The sequence below is a fragment of the Odontesthes bonariensis genome, chromosome 11, assembly GCF_027942865.1.
Source record: "Odontesthes bonariensis isolate fOdoBon6 chromosome 11, fOdoBon6.hap1, whole genome shotgun sequence".
NCBI lineage: Eukaryota > Metazoa > Chordata > Actinopteri > Atheriniformes > Atherinopsidae > Odontesthes > Odontesthes bonariensis.
In genome coordinates, this window is record NC_134516.1 from 2,034,186 (window position 1) to 2,041,299 (window position 7,114).

The 7,114-nt window shown below is 50.2% G+C and overlaps 1 pseudogene; it reads left to right on the plus strand.

Annotated features, from left to right (window-relative positions):
• LOC142391286 (E3 ubiquitin-protein ligase TRIM63 pseudogene) lies at positions 1–1,356 on the plus strand (annotated as a pseudogene).
• The last annotated feature ends 5,758 nt before the right edge of the window (positions 1,357–7,114 follow it).

Sequence of the window (7,114 nt, forward strand, 5' to 3'; positions counted from 1 at the left end):
ATGGACATCCAGACTGGCCAGCTGGTGCGGCCCCTCGGCGCCATGGAGAACCTGGAGACGCAGCTGAGCTGCCCCATCTGCCTGGAGATGTTCACCAAGCCCGTGGTCATCCTGCCCTGCCAGCACAACCTGTGCCGCGGCTGCGCCAACGACCTGTACGAGTCCAAGAACCCCTACCACTACTCCGGGGGCACCTTCCGCTGCCCCACCTGCCGCTTCGAGGTGGTGCTGGACCGCCACGGCGTGTACGGGCTGCAGAGGAACCTGCTGGTGGAGAACATCATCGACATCTACAAGCAGCAGCAGGAGAGCGGCGGCCGGCCGGCCGAGGACCCGCCCCTCAAAGACCAGGACGCCAAGGAGCCGCGGTGCGCGGAGCACGAGGACGAGCGCATCAACATCTACTGCGTCAGCTGCCAGACGCCCACCTGCTCCATGTGCAAGGTGTTCGGCCAGCACAAGGACTGCCAGGTGGCGCCGCTGCTCGCCGTCTACCAGAGCCAGAAGGGCGAGCTGCAGGCCGCCGTGGAGCTGCTGGCGGCCGCCAACGGCGGCGTGCAGGCCGCCACGCTGCAGATGGAGGAGACGCGGCGGCAGGTGGAGGAGAACGGCGAGCGGCAGCGGCGGCGGCTGGGCGAGAGCTTCGACCTGCTCTACGCCCTCCTGGAGCAGCGGAAGGCGGAGCTGCTGGAGCACATCGGCGGCGAGGAGCGCGAGAAGGTGGCGGCGCTGCGGACGCTGGCGGAGCAGCACCGGCAGCAGCTGCAGACATGCCAGCAGCTGCAGGAGAAGCTGCAGCAGAGCCTGCAGCGCTGCGGCGCCGCTGAGCTGCTGCTCAGCGCCGCCCAGCTGCTGCAGGACGCCCGGGAGGCGGCGCAGGGCGCGCACCTGCGGCGGCCCGAGCCCGGCTTCCACAGCATGGAGCACCTGAGCCTGGACACGCAGCCGGTGGAGGCGCTGCTGGCCTGCATGGACTTCAGGGCGGGGGGGGCGGAGGAGGAGGAGTGACCGAGTCCGGCTGAGTCCGGCTGACCGCTCCGGAGGACTTTTCTACTTTTTCTACTTTTCTTTAATATGTTTTTGGGCTTTTTATGCCTTTAATGAGAGGACAGTTGGAGAGAGACAGGAAGCAGGGGGCAGAGAGAGAGGGAACAACATGCAGCACAGGGCCGTCCGATGCGGGACTCGAACCGGGGCCAGCTGCAGCGAGGACTATAGCCTCTGTACATGGGGCGGCTGCTGTACCCACTACGCCACCGACCGCCCTTTTTCTACTTTTCTACGTGTAGATCTATTCTCTGCTGTGTTTGTGTTGTAACTGTGAGACGTGCCAATAAAGTTTGAATAAAGACTGTCTGCTGCGTCAGCGCTCCTGTGTACTATTTTTACCCCGTCGGTGAGGGCGTCCTGGCCTTGTTTAGCCAGCCTGGTCGTTATTTCTGCTCTGAGGAGCGGGTCGGGTTTCACAGCCTGATAGTGGCAGATATGAGGAGGTGAGGAGGTGAGGAAGAGGCTTTCCAGAGCCGGCCGCAGAGGTCAACAGGTCGTGGTGCCACGGCAACAAAGTGTTTCTCAGAACTCCCGTTATTCTCTGTTTAAAGCAGCGGTCTCACACTGATCCGTGAAAGGGCCGGTGCTGCTGCAGGTTATTGTTCCAGCCCTGCAGCAGCACAGCTGACTTGTTTCATTCAATCAGCTGAACTGGTTAAGACCTTCAGTGCAGACAGTTCAGTTAATTGAAGGAAACAAGTCGGCTGTGCTGCTGCAGGGTTGGAACAATAACCTGCAGCAGCACCGGCCCTTTCACAGATCAGTTAGAGACCACTGGTTTAAAGGAATAATTAATACAATGAAGGTATATCAGTCACTGTGGTTAAAGCCTCTTCAGAGTCTCGGCCTTGTTTCAGAACCTCTTCAGCCCGACAGCCCAAATGCAGACCGTCTGCGCTGACCTTGGTGTCTGGTTTCCTGCACGAGGCTGAGGCAGCTGCTAAGAATAGAGGTGGTGCAGAGCTGCTCTCACACTCTGAGCCACACATCCATGTTCAGCCACATGAACCAGACTTCTAGTCCAGGTTCTGGTTCTGACACCTCTGATCCTCTGCTGCAGTCATCAGAAGACTAGGGCTGTGTTCAAAACCGCCTACTACATACTACATACTGCATACTACATCCTACATACTTCCATACTACATACTGCATACTACATACTACATACTACATACTACATCCTACATACTTCCATACTACATACTGCATACTACATACTACATACTACATACTGCATACTACATCCTACATACTTCCATACTACATACTGCATACTACATACTACATACTACATACTTCCATACTGCATACTACATCCTACATACTTCCATACTACATACTGCATACTACATACTACATACTACATACTGCATACTACATCCTACATACTTCCATACTACATACTGCATACTACATACTACATACTACATACTACATACTACATCCTACATACTTCCATACTACATACTACATACTACATCCTACATACTTCCATACTACATACTTATCGATCAGACAGTATGCAGAGCGTTTACCCACAATGCATTTCTCTCCTGCCCGAGCCTAAATCAGCCGACCTGAATCTGATTTCTCTTAAGTTCTAAACTCTGTAAACTTTAGCAACATTGGAAACAAAATACCGGCTATTTACCATTTTGTTCCCACGAATTCTGCGCTACTAAAGCTAGCCGCAGTGAGCTAACGCACTTCCGGTTATTTTCACAAAATAAAATACCCGTTGCCTTTTATCATAGGGAAAGCCATTACCATACAATTGGTGCTTTTGTTTTGAAAACAGGAAGTGAACCTACCCTCGTTGTAGCTAGCTTGAAACTGCCGTTTTAACAGGAAATGACGATTGGCGACGTCACGTTACGTTGCATCTTGGGTAGTTTGAGTATGAGTAGTAACCTCATGATGCATACCCAACATTTAGGAGAATCTAGTATGCATCCGGGAACTTAAAAAAAGTTCAAATTAGTATGAGTAGTGGGAGTAGTAGGTGGTTTCGAACACAGTCAAGGTTTTACAGTCAGGACCAAAGCCAGCAAGTTCTGAGGACTGGGAATGAGCGACGGTTCTCACAGAGCAGGTCCGGTCCAATCGTCCTCGACGATCTACTTTAGGAAACACCGGACCGTCCTTTAGGAGAGAAAGGAGCTCCGATGCTTCCTTAACGATCTCCTTTAGGATTATTGACCATTATCCATTATTTTCATCCAGTCATTTTCACACATCAGATAACAAACAGGATAAGATGATAATAATATGAATAAGATGACATCAGACAAAGTATTTAAAGGATGTTTTCAGTCGAAGTCAAGGTAAAAAGTATAGGAAAATAAATTAGAAACTGAGTGAAAAATGCAGAAATCTTGTTGAAAATGTTTGTTTTTTTACATAAAACCTGGTGCTCAAAGGGTTAAATGACCTCTTAGGTGAGCTCTAATGTTGGTGAGCAGCAGAAGGACATTTTTGGGAGTTAATGCCGTTTACCTTCCTGCTGCTGACAGACGTTAACCTTCTCTGACCGACAGCTGAAACATGAACCCCTAAAAACAGCTGCTGCCCTCTGAGGGGAGCGTGTTGTGGCCTGAAAACGAGCCTGGGATCAGCGCCCAGGAGCCCAGTCAGCAGGAGATCCCCTGGCTGAGGCCCAGCAGCTGACCTGATGAGTCAGGGTGCAACAGCAGCTGCAGGTCCAGCTGTGACCAGCAGGGGGCATCATCCAGAACCACAGGGCTCACGTGTTGGGACCCCCTCTGATGCCCCTTTGGAAACCTCCTGAACAGAGACCGTGAGAGCCCCCCGGTGGCCACAGTCTGAAACTACACTGTGACTTCAACAGGTAATTTAACTCTACAAGTTCGGTCTGTTGGTAACAAACTGCCAAGGTCTGAGTTTCTGTTTGGGTTAGGCTTCTTGTTTCATTTGGTAGTATTTCCCCCATATGTGTCTGTTGTGATTTCTGCTGCCAATCATTCCACCTGTTGTTCCCTCTGAGTGTTCCTTCAGTGAACAGACAACAACCCTGAACACCAGCAACACCTAGGAGGTCATTGTGGACTTCAGGAGATCCAGGAAGACCGAACACAGCCCTCTCCTCATTCATGGGGTGGAGGTGGAGAGCATCAAGTTCATGGGCATACGCATCTGGCCTCACTTGGTCCATGCACATATCCCACCTGGTGAAGAAGACCCAACAAAGGCTCTTCTTCCTGAGGAAGCTGAAGAGGACTGGACTCTCCCCTCAGCTTCTGACAAACTTCCACAGAGCATCCTCTGTCTCAGTGCCACAGGGTGGGATGGGAGCTGCACTGCACAGGACAATATATGACAGCCGGGTCAAAAGGAGGGCCAGTCGTATAGCCACAGACTCCAGTGGTATAGCTACAGACTCCAGTTGTATAGCTACAGACTCCAGTGGTATAGCCACAGACTCCAGTGGTATAGCTACAGACTCCAGTGGTATAGCTACAGACTCCAGTGGTATAGCCAGCCACAGACTCCAGCGGTATAGCCACAGACTCCAGTGGTATAGCCACAGACTCCAGTGGTATAGCTATAGACTCCAGCGGTATAGCCACAGACTCCAGTGGTATAGCCACAGACTCCAGCGGTATAGCCACAGACTCCAGTGGTATAGCCACAGACCCAGGTGGTATAGCCACAGACGCCAGTGGTATAGCTATAGACTCCAGTGGTATAGCCTCAGACTCCAGTGGCATAGGTATAGACTCCAGTGGTAAAGCCACAGACTCCAGTGGTTTAGCCAGAGACTCCAGCGGTATAGCAACAGACTCCAGTGGTATAGTCACAGATTCCAGTGGTATAGTCACAGATTCCAGTGGTATAGCCACAGACTCCAGTGGTATAGCTACAGATTCCAGTGGTATAGCTATAGACTCCAGTGGTATAGCTACAGAATCCAGTGGTATAGCTACAGACTCCAGTGGTATAGCTACAGACTCCAGTGGTATAGTCACAGACTCCAGTGGTATAGCCACAGATTCCAGTGGTATAGCTACAAACTCCAGTGGTATAGTCACAGACTCCAGTGGTATAGTCACAGATTCCAGTGGTATAGCTACAGATTCCAGTGGTAGAGCTACAAACTCCAGTGGTATAGTCACAGACTCCAGTGGTATAGCTACAGACTCCAGTGTTATAGCTATAGACTCCAGTGGTATAGCTACAGACTCCAGTGGTATAGTCAGAGATTCCAGTGGTATAGCCACAGACTCCAGTAGTATAGTCACAGACTCCAGTGGTATAGTCACAGATTCCAGTGGTATAGCCACAAACTCTAGTGGTATAGCCACAGACTCCAGTGGTATAACCAGAGACTCCAGTGGTATAGCTATAGACTCCAGTGGTATAGCCAAAGACTCCAGTGGTATAGCCACAGACTCCAGTGGTATAGCCACAGACTCCAGTGGTATAGTTATAGACTCCAGTGGTATAGCTACAGACTCCAGTGGTATAGCCACAGACTCCAGTGGTATAGCCACAGACTCCAGTGGTGTAGCTACAGATTCCAGTGGTTTAGCTACAAACTCCAGTGGTATAGTCAAAGACTCCAGTGGTATAGCCAAAGATTCCAGTGGTATAGCCACAGACTCCAGTGGTATAGCTACAGACTCCAGTGGTATAGCCACAGACTCCAGTGGTATAGTTATAAACTCCAGTGGTATAGCTACAGACTACAGTGGTATAGCTACAGACTCCAGTGGTATAGTCAGAGATTCCAGTGGTATAGCCACAGACTCCAGTGGTATAGCCACAGATTCCAGTGGTATAGCTACAAATTCCAGTGGTATAGCTAAAAACTCCAGTGGTATAGTCACAGACTCCAGTAGTATAGTCACAGACTCCAGTGGTATAGTCACAGATTCCAGTAGTATAGCTACAGATTCCAGTGGTATAGCTACAGATTCCAGTGGTATAGTCACAGACTCCAGTGGTATAGCTACAGACTCCAGTGTTATAGCTATAGACTCCAGTAGTATAGCTACAGACTCCAGTGGTATAGTCAGAGATTCCAGTGGTATAGCCACAGACTCCAGTGATATAGCCACAGACTCCAGTGGTATAGTTATAGACTCCAGTGGTATAGCTACAGACTCCAGTGGTATAGCCACAGACTCCAGTGGTCTAGCCACAGACTCCAGTGGTATAGCTACAGATTCCAGTGGTCTAGCTACAAACTCCAGTGGTATAGTCACAGACTCCAGTGGTATAGCCACAGATTCCAGTGGTATAGCCAGAGACTCCAGTGGTATAGCCACAGACTCCATTGGTATGGTCACAGACTCCAGTGGTATAGCTACAGACTCCAGTGGTATAGCTATAGACTCCAGTGGTATAGCTACAAACTCCAGTGGTATAGTCACAGATTCCAGTGGTATAGCCACAGACTCCAGTGGTATAGCCACAAATTCCAGTGGTATAGCTACAAATTCCAGTGGTATATCTACAAACTCCAGTGGTATAACTACAGACTCCAGTGGTAAAGCTACAGACTTAATTGGTATAGCTACAGATTCAAGTGGTATAGCTATAGACTGCAGTGGTATAGCCACAGATTCCAGTGGTATAGCTACAAATTCCAGTGGTATATCTACAAACTCCGGTGGTATAACTACAGACTCCAGTGGTATAGCTACATACTCCAGTGATATAGCTACAGATTCCAGTGGTATAGCTACAGACTCCAGTGGTATAGCCACAGACTCCAGTGGTATAGCCACAGACTCCAGTGGTATAGCCACAGACTCCAGCGGTATAGCCACAGACTCCAGTGGTATACCTACAGATTCCAGTGGTATAGCTACAGACTCCAGCTGTATAGCCACAGACTCCAGCGGTATAGCTACAGACTCCAACGGTATAGCCTCAGACTCCAGTGGTATACCTACAGATTCCAGTGGTATAGCTACAGACGCCAGCTGTATAGCCACAGACTCCAGCGGTATAGCTACAGACTCCAGCGGTATAGCCACAGACTCCAGCGGTATTGCCACAGACTCCAGTGGTATAGCTACAGACTCCAGCGGTATAGCTA